Source organism: Lithobates pipiens, unplaced genomic scaffold (assembly GCF_037356315.1).
Source record: "Lithobates pipiens isolate NorthernLeopardFrog02 unplaced genomic scaffold, aLitPip1_a1.2 Scaffold_41, whole genome shotgun sequence".
Classification (NCBI taxonomy): Eukaryota; Metazoa; Chordata; class Amphibia; order Anura; family Ranidae; genus Lithobates; species Lithobates pipiens.
The window spans coordinates 1,853,923-1,870,499 of record NW_027507861.1 but is presented as its reverse complement, the minus strand read 5'-3'; the positions used below and the strand labels follow the sequence as shown (position 1 = coordinate 1,870,499).

At 44.5% G+C, this 16,577-nt stretch overlaps 1 pseudogene; it reads right to left on the bottom strand.

The window, feature by feature from the left end:
- The window catches only part of LOC143956757 (uncharacterized), a 381,180-nt pseudogene that overhangs the window by 275,427 nt on the left and 89,176 nt on the right, over positions 1–16,577 (bottom strand).

The following is a 16,577-nucleotide window of genomic DNA, read 5'->3' as shown; positions in this document are numbered from 1 at the left end:
ATGTTCAATAACAATAGATATTCCATATGGTTATAATAGAACTCGTCAAGTCTCCTCATAAACCCCTCGGTTCCTTCACCGGCAGTTCTCCTCCGTCCACAGTTATCTCCCATTAGGGGTGGATGGATATGAAAGAGACTTGATGCAAAACGGATTGTTTTCCGTTAAATAAACCTTGGATCCCAACTGGTTTCCGACATTCCCTGTGACTGGGGTTTTAATCAACATAAATCCTCTACCTAGAAATGTAACACCCCTGTTATGAGTATATCACAGCAGAATAGGATGTGAGCCCTAGGGGGTCTTTCTTATCCTTATTAACGTTTACATTGATGTTCTACTCTACGGTTACAACCTATCTAATGCTCAAACATAGATAAACCTTCTACACCTCTGTTTTACCTCCCAACCGCAATAGAAATTTGGTGTTTATAAGATCATTTATTGCTGTATTTTACTATCTGTACATTTTATTTGTTGTTCTACAAAACTTTCAATAAACTATTGAAACAAAAATAAAATGAGAACACTGAGTGTTTGCAAAGCTTACATCACATATCAATGAAAGGCAATGACTCCATTTTTATATTTTAATCATTTTTTATTGGAAGTTCTCATATTGAACAATCAGTTACAAAATACAAAGTGTTACAAATGACAAGTGACATTGTCCATCCTTGTTTAGATAGACATATCACATTGACATGGAGGGATAAAACACAATATAAGTGGGATATTTGTGAGACAAGTCCTCCCTGTGCACGTGCCAATAATAAAGGACATCCAGGGACTCACACCCCCTTCACACACTCCCCACACATATATCCCCCTGCTTCTTATATGATGAGATCAGCCATGGAGTATATCTGAGGTATATATCAGGGTGTGCTTCTTCCCCACATGAGACCTGTGATGTCCAACAACATTCATATAGAAGACATTTCCCGCACACAAGGCACTAATACACCTCAAGGGTTGTGTGGGATCCCTGATGTACAGGAAGACAGGACTTCAGTGAGGAACATTTCCCTCACTCAGGACAGGAATATGGCTTCTCCCCCGTGTGAGATCTTTGATGTGTGGAAAGACTGGACTTCCTTGAAAAACATTTCCCGCACTCAGGACAGGAATGTGGCTTCTCTCCCATGTGAGATGTCTGATGTGTGGAAAGACTGGACCTCTGCGAAAAACATTTCCCGCACTCAGGACAGGAATACGGCTTTTCCCCTGTGTGAGATCTCTGATGTTTGTAAAGACTGGACTTGTCTGAAAAACATTTCCTACACTCAGGACATGAATGCGGCTTTTCCCCTGTGTGAGATCTCTGATGTGTGGAAAGATCTGACTTCTGTGAAAAACATTTCCCACACTCAGAACAGGAATACGGCTTCTCCCCTGTGTGAGATCTCTGATGTGTGGAAAGATTGGTCTTCTGTAAAAAACATTTCCCGCACTCAGGACAGGAATACGGCTTCTCCCCCGTGTGAGATCTCTGATGTGTGCAAAGATGGGACTTCTGTGAAAAACATTTCCCACACTCAGAACAGGAATACGGCCTCTCACCTGTGTGAGATCTCTGATGTTTGGAAAGATGGGACTTCTGTGAAAAACATTTCCCACACTCAGGACAGGAATACAGCTTCTCACCCATGTGAAATTTCTGATGTGTGGAAAAATTGGACTTACTTGAAAAACATTTCCCACACTCAGGACAGGAATACGGCTTCTCCCCCGTGTGAGAAATCCGATGTCTGGAAAGATTGGATCTATATGAAAAACATTTCCCGCACTCAGAACAGGAATATGGCCTCTCACCTGTGTGAGATCTCTGATGTGTGGAAAGATGGGACTTCTGTGAAAAACATTTCCCGCACTCAGGACAGGAATGTGGCTTCTCTACCATGTGAGATGTCTGATGTGTGGAAAGATGGGATTTCCTTGAAAAACATTTCCCGCACACAGGACAGGAATACGACTTCTCCCCTGTGTGAGATCTCTGATGTTTGTAAAGACTGGACTTGTCTGAAAAACATTTCCCACACTCAGGACAGGAATGTGGCTTTTCCCCCGTGTGAGATCTCTGATGTGTGGAAAGATCTGACTTCTGTGAAAAACATTTCCCGCACTCAGGACAGGAATACGGCTTCTCTCCTGTATGAGATCTCTGATGTGTGGAAAGATTGGACTTACTTGAAAAACATTTCCCGCACTCAGGACAGGAATATGGCTTCTCCCCTGTGTGAGATCTTATATGCACAATAAGATGGGATTTACAATGGAAACACTTCCCGCACTCAGTACAGGAAAACCTCTTCTCTGTTGGAAGGACGGCCCCGTCCCGCACAGTCTGAGGTTCCTCAGGATCAGAGGAAGACGATGGTCCATCTACACTGTGTGGTGCCGGATGGACATTTGAGGTGGTCGGGTTTTCTCCTGGACTATACTGTGTGATGTCCTCATCTTCTACTTCACAGTCTGGAGACAAAGTGAGACAATCCTCTGAGGTTTTCCTCATCTCCCGTCCATCTACTAAAATAGAAATACAAAGATTATTACTAGACATGAGCTGATTGGTTCCCCTAAACCAGGACTCCGCCCACATCAGGCAGCTTTGTCTCTGAGGATCTTACAATTCCCCCCTCAAGGTAACTAGTAAATGGGTCCTCTGATCTCCTACCAGATCATTTCTTTATTCATGGACCTTAGTCAGAGAGTGAGGACACAACGAGAACTGTCTATTATAGGAGTGACAGTGATGAGGGGATTATAGGACGAGTGTCCCCTCCCCCTCTATCACTCATTGCCATCTTCCCAACACAAGAAGTCCTGAACTCCCTGATTTAGTCATGAATAACAGCGGGGCTGAGCCCCACCAGAGGTCAGAGAGTGAGGATGGGGGGAGAACAACCAAGATGAAGACTGGACTGATCCTGAAGACCCCCATCATTGGGTTATTGGCCCCTCCCTCATTATCACTTTCTGTTTAAGGGTCCAAAGTTTGAGGATGTTATCACATTATTATTGGGGGGTGGTAAACACTCCATAGTAAATATGTGTTTTTATCACCCCTGCCCCAACCACATCCCCTTTAGCTGCAGTGGCCAGGGGTGTACACATGTCGTAGCTGCAACAGGAGTTATATGCATTGTCATGGTTGGTGAGTGTCAGGGTTGGTGGGTGTCATGGTTGATGGGTGTCATTGTTGATGGTTGTCATGGTTGATGGTTGTCATGGTTGATGGGTGTCATGGTTGGTGGGTGTCATGGTTGGTGGTTGGTAGGTGTCATGGTTGGTGGGTGTCATAGATGGTGGGTGTTATAGTTGGTGGTTGGTGGGTGTCATGGTTGGTGGGTGTCATGGTTGGTGGGTGTTATAGTTGGTGGTTGGTGGGTGTTGACATGGACATTCACTGTACTGTTCATTTAAGCACAAGAGACTCCATTTTGTCCTCCTTTGCTTTAGTGTTCTGTAACCTTCACCTAACACACAGAAACCTCTCCTACTAAACACTCTCTACTCCCCCCTCCCTTCTCAATGTTTTACTTTTGCAATTGTTCTATTCGCTAGCTTTTAATAATATATTTCTATTTGTTTAGCTCTTAATAACATATTTCTATTTGTTAGTTTTTAATAACATCTCACACCACCCCTTTCTTATCTTATGTATAAAATAACATGTAATAATAAATTTTGTCACTGAACGGACATTTTAAACACAGTGATTGAGTCCTGTGAATCTGTTCCTGCAGCTGCAGTATCTATTTGTTTTAGAGTCCCAATCAGAAATCAGTCATAACAGTTTTGGCGAGTCAGAATACCAGGAGATTGGCAGAGTTTCCAGAAGGAACCGCGCTTTGATCTGGATCATCGGGAACGCAGACATCTAAACGCCGGCTAGGTAAGCTGTCCTTAAGCTTGCTATATTTCTGCCTTTCCTATGTATCCTATCTGTCGGTTCTCAAGGAAACCAGACCACTCTCGGACCTTTCTGGTTGGGTAACGTGTGTGTGTGTGAATGTGTTTGTGTCCCCCTTCACGGGCTGGACTGTGTGTGGATAGGGAGAATCCTCTGCAGTTCCCTGCGTTGACTCCTTGTGGGCGACCTGGGTCAGAGGCGCATGGTAGGGTCAGATAAAACTCAGAGAAGAGAAGAGACGAGGAGGGTCTCTTAATGAGTGTTTTGTCTATTGTCATAACCCCTTCTATCCACGTAGATAAGTGGAGACTTTTCTTGTAAATCTGCAGATTTGCTGTACTATTTGTTTTAGAGGCAAGAGTGTATAGGCACAGATAGAGAAGACTGGCCAGTCATTATGGGCATTAATTTAAGTAAGAGAATGAAGGGAGAGAAGCCTTCAGAAAATGCCCAGCGCAAGATGAGCGCTAGAGAATATATGAACCGAAGGTACGGTTCCGCCTATACTGAGCCCCTAGATAAATGGGTAGGATGGACAAAGGGAACAGCTAAACCTTTAAAATCTGAAGGGACTTTTGATTTACAAGTATGGCAAACTTTTCTGCACGATTATGGCCCACTACTGTGCAGTGAAGGAACGTGGAGAATAGCTTGCACATGGGAGACAGAAGCTAAAGTAGCAAATCAAACTGGCTTGATGGAGATGTTTAATAAAAGTACTGCCCAAATTTACTACGTTTGGCCAGAAGACTCTATGGAGGAGGACCCCCCACCTTATGTGGCTGCCAGTTTGGCTTTAAGGGGTCCACGCACAAAAGCAAAAGAATTAGATTACATGGAACATACAAAAGATGAGCTGGGCAATATAGTAGAGAGCAGAGGTTTAACAGCCCCATATCAACCTACAAAGAGGGATTTGGCTCGTATCTTAGAAACAGGGGGGCGTGGCTTGGTGTCCGAGGAAGATGGACGCACGCTGCTGAAGCTCTCTCTCCCGGAGGTCCAGCGATCATTCCAGCGGCTACCTAACCCACAGAAAATATGGGGAGCACGCCACAAAACTCCTCGGGACTACCCGCCCGCTCTTCCAGGGGCCAAGACATCCTCGCCGGCCAAAAAATACCGGAGATCTTTCGGGCGCGGCCTAGAGGCCCGACGCCCGAACCGCTCGCCGCACGACGCGAATCTTCTCCGCATGGCAGGGGAGCTCACAGATCAAGGAGCCGGAGCCCGCAGGTGCACTCTCCCGACCCGCCGCCTTCGCAGGCACTTAGCCTTGCGGATCTACGGGCCATGACGGCGGACATCAAGGGAGCCCTTGCAGCTGCAGTTGCGGAACTGCGCGCCGACTTCCAGTCGATGGCCCTGAGGGTTGAGGACATTGAGGAGACGCAGGCCCGCCATGACGCCTCCCTTTGCCACGTTCAACAAGTCTCCGAATCCCACGCTATCCACCTCAGAGACATCAACCGCCATCTGGAAGACCTCTATAATCGGGGAAGAAGACACAATGTACGGGTAAGAGGCCTTCCAGAATCCATAGAGCCCACACAGATTACACAAGCAGTCACATCCATCTTTAATGGCCTCCTAGAAAGGCCCCCTGACACTCCTATTATTATGGAGCGCATCCACAGGGCCCTGAGACCCAGAGGGAGAGAGGCTGACCCCCCTAGGGATGTTATTTGCTGTGTAGCTGATTATCTACTGAAAGAGGAAATTATGAGAAAAGCCAGGAATGGGGGCCGAATACACCACCAAGGAGCTGAGATTAAACTATTTCAGGACTTGTCGGCTATCACTTTACAGAGAAGAAGGGAGCTCAAACCCATTATTGATCTGCTAAGGGTGCGTGCAATCCCCTATAGATGGAAATTCCCTCTCTGTCTCTCTGTCACCTATAATGGGCACACTGTCAATCTCAGGGTCCCTGAAGATTTAGAACACTTCTGCAGCACCCTTAATTTGCCACCCGTGGAGGTTCCCGATTGGTACAGTGACTTCCGTCTTCCTTTGCTACGCAGAGTGGACTCCATGGAAGGCATAGCTGAGGCAGGTAACTTTAACATAGGCAGACGCAGGAGAGCTCACCCACCCGCCTCCTCTTCAAGGGCCCATGGCAACGTACGTAACCTCAGCCCCACTGCCTCTCCTGATCATAGGAAACCAAGGAGATCATAAAGATCCTTTTCTTCATGGCATGACGCTTTGGATCACAGTTCATTAAACTTACTACCAAGTTATCTTAGCCTTGTGAGGCATACTGGTTTTTTCTCTTACTCAGCGTCGCTGCGGTTACAAGTCTTTCCGCCAACATCTACCTTTCCAGAATCTATTGGTGAAAGAAGGTTCTCACAGTTGTTCATGTTTTGCTGTTAACCCGTCAGCCATGTTGTTTCTGTTTTTTTTTTTTTTCCCTCTTTTTCCCCGTGGCTGTTGCACACCCTCCCTACTCCCTCCCCGCCACGATTTTCCACAGACATTGCTCTGGATGTTTAACCTACGCTAAGAGATATGACAAACTTCTCCATTGACTCTTACATTGGTTCACTCTCTAGCATTCATTTTATTTTTGGTTTTCTTCATAACCCTTCAGCTAACCTCCGAGGACTGGAATAACACGATCCCACTCATTGTCCTATCTTTAGTCCGATGGACCAGCTAGACGTTTATCAAGAGAACAGGTACTGTCTTGTTACTCCAGATTGCCTTTTTTCCTACTATACTAACTTTGCTTAGCCCAGCTGCTGAGCCCCATACAAGTTTTCGGTTGTTCTTTATTTACCGATTCCAAGTTGGTTCTGTCAGTAAGATCCCCCTATACTCATTATTTAGTGGGGTGACTGGACTCAGGTGACGTAATCTTTTTTTTTCTGCAAATTTATTCATTGCAATGTTTATGATATGTGATTGCCTTGTTAATGCAACGTATGTAAAATGTCTTGTTTCTCTTATTCTAGGATACTTGTACTTGTTTATTTTACATGTTTGATATTTCTCTTTGTCCCCAGATGTGTATTATCCCCACTACTTCACGGAAAGTGATAGCACTTTGTATTTCTATTACATTTGCAACCCTGGGTCTCCACTTTCACGATATCAGGCCCCCATCCCATCCCATCCCAGTTCAGGCTGTCAACTAGGTCCCCCTTAAGATGCTGACGGTTAAGATGCTCATTCCCCGGATATAAACATACATTCAAACCTGCCCCCACAGTCTAGTGCTGCTTTCTACTCGCTTCCTCCCCATTATACAGTTCTCAGTCCTGTTTGATATTGGTATCCTCCTCACTCCCTTCTGACCTCAAGGGATATAGAGTACACACCTATCTTTGCTCGACCACCTTCCACCCTCCACCACAGGGATCTCCGTGAGACTTCCCTGACCCGTACTGGTGTTGTTTCTAGTCAGGAAGGTTCTTTTTAGACCTTCTGACCCCAGTAATTGTTTTCCCCTGTCCTCCCCCCCACTTACCTGATTTTATTTGTTACCTCTACGTGACCTCACCCCCTCGTCCCCTCTCTCCTCCCCTTCTCTTTGTGTAATTCACCCCCCTCCATTACCCTATCCTTCTTTCACTTATACTTCTGCAGATCCGCCACTCGCCGCCCCCTTTTATACAAATTCAATACCCTCTGATTTGTCATGAGTCCACCAAAATCCCCACGGGCACCGGGCTCTAGCTCCCTCAAAGTAGTATCCCTAAACGCAAAAGGATTGAACGTCCCAGAAAAGCGCTCCCAACTTTTAATTCAAATGAAATCCATGAAAGCAGATGTTATTTTTATCCAAGAGACACACTTTAAGTCTCAGTCTGCCCCTAAATTTGCCAACTACTATTTCCCGACCGGTTACCACTCCACCACTCCCAACTCTAAAACCAAAGGTGTCTCCATTCTAATATCTAAAAACACCCCTCTCCAAATCACTGAATCAAAGATAGACGAACAAGGTAGATTTGTGTTCATTAAAGGATCCCTACACAACAGGCCCATTACACTAGCTAATATATATAGCCCTAACACGGCTCAGGTTCCATTCTTTAGGACGATTATGAACCATTTGACGACGTTTCAATCTGGCATATTGATACTAGGGGGCGATTTTAATGTCCCCCTAGATCCTCACATGGACACTTCTACAGGATCCTCCCACCTCCCCTTTAGGGCCCTTAGACAAATCAAGTTGTCTCTCCAAACTCTTCTTTTACACGATACATGGAGGACTCTCCACCCGACAGAGAAGGATTTCACATTCTATTCTAATCCTCATGACAGGTACTCAAGAATAGATTATATATTCCTGACACAGACCGATCTTCCGTATCTCACACAAGCGACGATTGAACCTATGGTTCTCTCAGACCATCACCCCACTTCGATCACTCTCCTCTTCCCGGTTGTTCAAGAACGAACACGTGTCTGGAAACTAGATCCAAACATTTTAACTGATGCCGCCCGAGTGGCGCAAATTCAGCAATGCCTCAATGATTACTTCATAGAAAATAATACGCAGGACACGTCCTTTATCACCCAATGGGCCGCCCACAAAAGTGTGATACGTGGGAAACTGATATCGATCTCAGCCCAAATTAACAGGGAACGAAAACGTCACCTATCCGACCTTTACTCGTCACTTAAGACACTTGAAACTGCACATAAACGTACGTTAGCCGAGCAGACCCTCCAGGAATTACAGCAAGTTCGCTCCTCAATTCAAGAAGAGCTGGGAAAATCTGTTAAGAAAAAATACTGGCTCTCCCAGAAACTCTTCTATGAGTTCGGTAATAAAAGTGGCCACTTTCTGGCCAGAGCCTTAAAAGCCAAACAATCTAAGAACACAGTGCACTCTTTATATACATCTTCTGGTACAAAACTTACATCCAACAAGGACATAGCTAGGGAATTCGAAAAATTTTATTCTGATCTATACAACATCAAACTACCTGACTCATCCCCCGAGGCCGCTCTTACCAGACGACAGACGATGGAACAATTCCTGAATAAATTCTGCCCGACCATCCAAAACCCAAACATAATATCCGACTTAGATGGTCCCATCACTTCACTGGAATGGACAAAAGCCCTCAAACAGACGAAAAAAGGCAAAAGCCCAGGCCCAGATGGGCTCCCAGCGGTTTATTACAAGACCTTTTCAGATATTCTCCAGGACCCCTTCATAAGAGCCTTTAATTCCATTTCTGACACCATACCCCTTCATCATGACATGCTGGAGGCCCAAATTGTAGTCATTCCGAAGGGTGACAAAGACCCGACTAAGACTGGAAATTATCGACCAATATCATTACTCAATGTGGACCTAAAATTGTTTTCTAAAATTATCGCTAACAGACTCCTACCGATCATCCCCACATTGATCTCCCCTGACCAAGTTGGGTTTGTCCCGGGCCTAGAGGCACGGGACAACACGATAAAAGCTATCAATCTGCACCATCTAATTACTAGCACCGGACAAAAAGGTTTCTTTCTTTCACTCGACGCGGAGAAGGCATTCGATAGGGTTGCTTGGGACTACATGCACTGTGTCCTTCAAACCATTGGTCTGGGACCCCAACTACTATGCTTCATCAACGCTCTATATACCTCACCGAGAGCTAAAATAAGAGTTAACAACACCCTATCGAATGCCTTCTCCATACAAAACGGGACCAGACAAGGATGCCCGTTATCCCCTATCCTATATATACTCACATTGGAACCTTTCTTAAACAGTCTGAGACAGAATCCAGACATCTCAGGATTTCGTTCCAGATCCAAAGACTATAAAATTGCCGCCTACGCGGACGATATCCTATTATTCCTGACCAATCCCTTGATTACGATCCCGTCCCTCCTAAAATCATTTAAACTATTTAACATTCTTTCTAATCTTAAAATTAACTTTAATAAGTCATACGCTCTCAACATATCCTTGGACACCACCATTACTCAACAGTGTAAGCTCAACTTTCCATTCCAGTGGACTGATGGAGCCATCAAGTACTTGGGCATTCATATTACAAAAAACTTGAATGATCTCTATGCGAAAAACTATGTGCCTATCTTACACGAGATCATAACAGACCTAAAACAGTGGAATAAACCAATTTTTTCCTGGTTTGGCAGAGCCTCCATCTTAAAAATGAACATCCTCCCTCGCGTCCTATACCTCCTACAAGCAGTGCCAATTAAACTCCCGCCTGCCTTTTTCAAATCATACAGACAGACCTGCTCCAATTTTCTGTGGGGTCTGCATAGACCCAGAATCAGCTACTCTCAACTCTCTCTACCTAAAAGTAAAGGTGGCATAGGCCTCCCAGATATTGCCAATTATTATAAAGCTACCCACCTGACGCGAATAATTGACTGGAACGTTCATTCTCCATATAAAGACTGGGTTGACCTGGAAGCATCATTTATAGACTCTCCACTTCACTCTATACCTTGGATACGACATGCTCATGTCTTCCCCAAGATCAAATCCCACCCACTTATTGCCCCGACACTAGCGTGCTTTCGAACCGTTTGTACACAAGACGGTATTTCATCTACACCCGGACCTCTGACTCCACTTAAAATGAACCCAGACTTCCTCCCGGGTATGCACGAATCCTTCCTTATTAAACACTGGACACAAACCCCGATATCGATATCCTCTTTCTACAGGAGGGGCCGACTACTCACAGCACAGCAAATAGCCACTGACCTGAAGAAACCTCCCATTCCCATGTGGACGTATCAGCAGATTCGACATTACTTACTTCACACTAACAAAAAAACGGACTGCAACCGACCTCTGACCCCCTTTGAGAACCTTTGCGCCTCCAAAACGCCTCTGACTCACCTCATCTCCCTAACACACTCCCTCTTATATCAAAGGTACACTCCGGGAGATTCATTGGCTTGCAAGGCTTGGGAGAAAGACCTCGACTTATCCCTCTCCAGTGAGGATTGGGAAAATATCTTTCTTAATATTCATAAGGGCACACTTAATGTTTCCACTCAAGAAAACGGCTTCAAGCTTCAATGCCGATGGTACAGAACCCCTGCTCAGATCCATTCCTGGGATTCTCAGGTTTCGGACACCTGTTGGAGATGCCAAACTCACCGTGGCACTCTCCTACACTTATGGTGGCTCTGCTCGGCCATACAACCTTTCTGGCAGAAAATACATTCACTGATTATCGAAATTACAGGCACAGATCTACCCTTCAACCCAGCCCTTTTTCTTTTACACCACAAAGTTCCCTATAATCCATCTTATCGTAAATCTCTGACACTCCACCTACTCAGTGCAGCCAAACAATGCATCCCACTCCACTGGAAATCTTCTACTACCCCCTCCGCTACTACATGGCTTTGGAGAGTGGATAAGATAGCACAACTGGAGGAACTCATCCACATTAACAATGATACCCCGTCCAAATTTAGTTCGAAGTGGGCTCCCTGGCAACACTTCCGAACCACTGATACCTTTCGTAAACTATCCCGACACCCACTCTAAATTGAATACTTACTACTACATTTCCAGATGACTCTGTACTTCCTGGAACCTTTCCCTTGCTTACTTACTACCTACTCACACCCATTATCGTATGCCCGATACCATTGGCCTTTCCAAATGAATATTTTCTTAATCCAGAATCTGCGAGCGGCGAGTGGCGGACCTATTGTAGTCCTTCTTAGGGACTTACCTCACCCAACTGTATAACCAAGAAGTTCATCTTCACCTTAGGTCTTTCCTATTAGTCCTTCTCCCCCCATCCCCCTCTATTCTCTTTCCTTCCCCCCCCTTCTTTTTCCTGAATCTTATACACACTGAGTATGCCAAACGAGAATGTCCCCCTTACCCCTTCCTTCCTTCCCCCTAAATTTTTTCCTGTTTCCCTTGTTCAGTTTGCTACGGTACTATTCCAATGAGCAGATCCTAGACCCTCTCAATACTCTCCACACACGCAAACACGAATGCTGTTTTGTTTTTTTGTTTTTTGAGGGTATTTACCAATTTCTCCAAAGCCTCTTTCATAGTGAATGGTTGAACATGTGTAATTTAGATCAATGTTTCCAATGTGAGATTGTACTTCAGACTATTTGCTAATGTTTAAACTGTCTGTTCACTTACACCGTTTATTTTTTTTTTTTTTTATTGGTGATGTGTAACTGATATGAGATGTCTAGTATCTGTACTTTGTTTTATGGAAACACAATAAAAATCTTTTGAAAAAAAAAAAAAAAAAAAAGAAACAGATGATTGGCATAAATCCAAAGGCACATATGCAAAACTAGATCTCTCTGAACTTAAGGCTTTGGCCAGACAAAGAGAGAGATAGAGTCTGAACTTCCGGAGCAAACCATAATTTCCAAATTGTGGCAGCAAGATGAAGAGAGAAAGAAGGGAGATGCGGCCCCTTCTGCCCCGGTCATAGATCAATCTGTTGCAGTTTATCCTGTCAGAACCCAATTAGTTTTTGAAGGTAATGCTGTTGACAGTAAGTCTCAAATTAAATGGCATGTACCTTTTAGTTCCCAAGATATGAGATCCATATTAGAGGGATTGGGAGACCCTAGAAAGAATCCAATTGGGTTTGCAAACAAACTTAGCGCTGCACAGGAAGCATATGAGGCTTCTGCTACTGACATTCATCAGCTTCTTATTAAAGCAGTGGGAAGCAACATGTCTGGTTATATACTTAAAGAATGTGGTGTAGACATAAAAAATCTAGGTAAGATGGTTAGTGGACGGGAGGTTTGTGAGAAATTGAAGGAAAAATTGCCCCAAATATATGGACAAACCAGACATGCTGAATTTATGAATGCCAAGCAAGGGAAAGAGGAGGCATCAGGGGCTTATTGGAGGAGGTTAAGTGATATGGCTGAGGAAGCAGGCATTAAAATAGAGGAAGAGAAGGCGGGAGAAACTGCAAGTCCATCTACACAACTGGTGAAACAAAGGTTTCTTGATGGTTTAATACCCCAGTTGAAAGAAAAGTTGTTCACAGCAAGGCCTGAGGCAGGCAATATGTCTATTCGAGACGTCCTGCCTATCCTGTTATCCATAGAAAACAGGATTAACCAAAAAGACAGCAAACCCAAGGTTATGTATGTGGGGAAGCAGAGAGGTAGAGGAAGAGGTAAAGGCAATGTCAGAAATCGTGGCAATAGGGGACCAATCATATGCTACAATTGTGATGGGGAAGGACACATAGCCAAATACTGCCATCTTCCTGACCGTAGACTGGAAAAGAGCTCAGAGGCACCTCATGCTGATCCCAGTTCTCTGCCAAAAGCAGTGGATCAGGCATAGGAAAATGGCATGCCAGTATCAATCATGTTAAATAGGGGAGACAATGGTCCCGAGGCCAGAGTAAAAGTATTTTTACGAGAACTCCCCTATCCTGGAGGAGAAACAGAATTAACCTGTTTAATAGATACTGGTGCAAGCCGAAGTGTTTTTAATATAGAGGACTTACCTCCAGGATTATTATCTACAAATGTTATCTCTGGTGTTGGCCTAACCGGGACCTCTACTGATTTGGTTGAGTCCAAGCCACTTAAACTCAGGCTAGGACAGCAAACAGAAATTGTCACTAAAGTGTTAGTTTCAGACACAGTTCCTACCAATCTTTTGGGAGCTGACGTTTTGAATCAAATTTTAGCAAACATAGACTACACTCCTACAGGAGTCCAAGTGGTCAGTAGTCTGTCAGGAGAAGTTTTAAATACTGCGTGTGGAGTATTTTTAATTCAAGACTCCACTCCGCCATTTCCACCAGAATTGAAAGTGATTCCTGATGAATTATGGGCCACCAGCAAATATGATGTAGGTCTGCTGGATTGCACCCCAGTCATGATAAAAATTAAACCAGGAGCCCATCTCTCAAAGATTAAACAGTACCCACTGAGTATTGCTCAGACTGAGGGGATAAAGGATCAAATCACTCAGCTGAAAGCAGCAGGGGTTGTTGTACCAATTAAGTCCCAAGTCAATACACCCCTGTTCCCAATTGCAAAGAAGCCAGACAAGAAGGGTGGGCAGGTGACATACCGCATGGTGCATGATTTGAGAGCCATTAACAAAATAATTGAGGCAGATACCCCGATTGTGCCCAATCCCCACACTTTACTAAGTGGAATACCTGCCTCCAGCACCTGCTTTACAGTGATTGATCTTGCAAATGCTTTCTTTTCGGTGCCTCTGCACCCAGATTGCTGGCATATTTTTTCGTTTACCAATGACGCCCAAAAATTAGCATGGACAAGATTGCCCCAAGGCTGTGTGAGTAGCCCCTCTGAATATAATACTGCGTTAAAGCAGGTATTGGACCAATGGTCCCCCTCACACCCAAACACAGTCTTGCTTCAGTACATAGACGATTTGCTTATTTGTTCTGATACAAAAGACATTTGTAGCAGAGAAACCGTAAGCCTTCTCATGTTTCTCTATAACAGTAACAACAAAGTTAGCAAAGATAAGCTACAATACTGCCAAGAGAAAGTGATCTTCCTGGGTCACTGCATTTCACATGGAATCCATCACCTAACCCCAGATAGAGTTAAAACTCTACAAAAATTTGAAAAGCCAAGAAATGTATGGCAACTACGTGCCTTCCTGGGGTTAGTGGGATATTGTAGGGACTGGATTCCAAATGCATCAGAACTTATGGCTCCTCTATATGAGGCTACCACTAGAAACCCTTTCGACCTCACATGGGAAAATGAATTGCAGATGAAGGAGCTTATTAAAATTTTGTCTGAAGCTCCCGCCATTGGACTTCCTGACTATAATAAGACTTTCTCGTTGTTCTGTCATGAAGTCAATGGATTTGCTGCAGGTGTACTCACCCAGCTACATGGAGACAAACAGAGGCCTGTGATGTATGTATCAGCCTCATTAGACCCTGTCATTAAAGGCTCCCCCAGTTGTATGCGAGCCATAGCAGCCTGCATTTTGCTGCTAGACAAAGTAACTGAGCTTGTACTAGATTCTGCTCTGATCCTGTATGTGCCACATGCAGTACAGGAAATCATGAATCAAGTAAATACCAGACATGTGTCTGCCAGTAGATTTGACAAGTACCAGTCTGCTCTTTTTGCTCCATCGAATTTAACAATCAAACGGTGTGTTACTTTAAATCCGGCTACTCTTCTTCCTATATTTGATGAGGAAGATGCAACAAATGGTACTGATGTAGAATCAGAGAGTTTTTCTCATGATTGTATGGCTCTGATGGAGGTAGAAAGGGCCTCTGTCACACCAGCAAAAGATGAGCCTTTATCAGATTGTGACACACACTTATTTGTAGATGGTTCCAGATTTTACACCGATGATGGTCAGCCACACACAGGTTTTGCTGTAACTACTACAGACACCATTTTACACCAGGAGGCATTGGCACCTCAGATGTCAGCACAGGAAGCGGAGTTGTGTGCTGTAGTCAAAGCGTGTCATCTCCTAGAGAATCAAAGGGGAAACATTTACACTGACAGCAGATATGCGTTTGGAATCGCTCACGATTTTGGGCCTATTTGGAAAGCACGGAATTTCCTGACTAGTGCAGGGAAGCCAGTGAGACATGCAAAACTCATAGAGCGGCTATTTGAGGCCTTTCAGAAACCAGCAGAAGTTGCCATCTTGAAGGTAAAAGGGCATGCAAGGGGAAATGACATGACAGCCAGAGGAAACGCTTTAGCGGACCAAGCAGCAAAGGATGCTGCCCTTATGGCATTGGGAGTCACACCCACTGTAGGGGTCGCCCAGGTAGCGGGGACAGATTCCCCTCATCAAGAGCAGTGGGATGTAGAGACTCTAATTCAGTTGCAGAACCAGGCCCCTGATGAAGAGAAGGATAAGTGGATCAAATGTAATGCTACCCAAAATCAGCAGGGCCTGTGGAGCGCTGACAACAGGTGGTGTCTACCCAGGAGTTTGTACCCAGTTTTAGCACAACTGGCACATGGCGTCAGTCATCTTGCTAAGGGCGCGATGGTGGCACTTACTGACTGCTATTGGATAGCACCTGGATTTAGTGCATTTGCAGCCAGGTTTTGTGCTTCATGTCTCACTTGTGCTCTGTACAATGCAGGGAGGCCTGTCCATGTTCCCCAAAAGCATTCTCCTAGGCCAGATTTCCCCTTCCAAAGAATTCAAATAGACTACATTCAGATGCCCAGAATAGGCACCTATGAGTTCGCTTTAGTTTGTATTGACATGTTTTCAAGCTGGCCAGAGTGCTGGCCGGTAGCCAAAGCAAATGCAAAAACAACAGCAAAGAAAATTTTGAATGAAATAGTTTGTAGATATGGAGTTCCTGAAACTATTGAGAGTGACAGAGGAACCCGTTTTACTGGGGAAGTAATGAAAGAGGTAATGGGAGCCCTTCACATACAGCAAGCTTTCCATACACCTTATCATCCACAAAGTAGTGGTAAAGTTGAGAGACTTAATGGAATTTTGAAAAACAGATGTGCAAAAATTAAAGCAGATACAGGAAACGGATGGGTGGAAGCCCTATATTCTGTACGAACTACCCCTAAACAACCACATGGGCTGTCCCTCTATGAGATTTTATTTGGAGGGCCACCCAAAACAGGGCTATATTTTCCCCAACAGTTGCAGGCTTCTCACTCTAGTCTGTTAGAATATGTTCAGATTTTGCAAAGA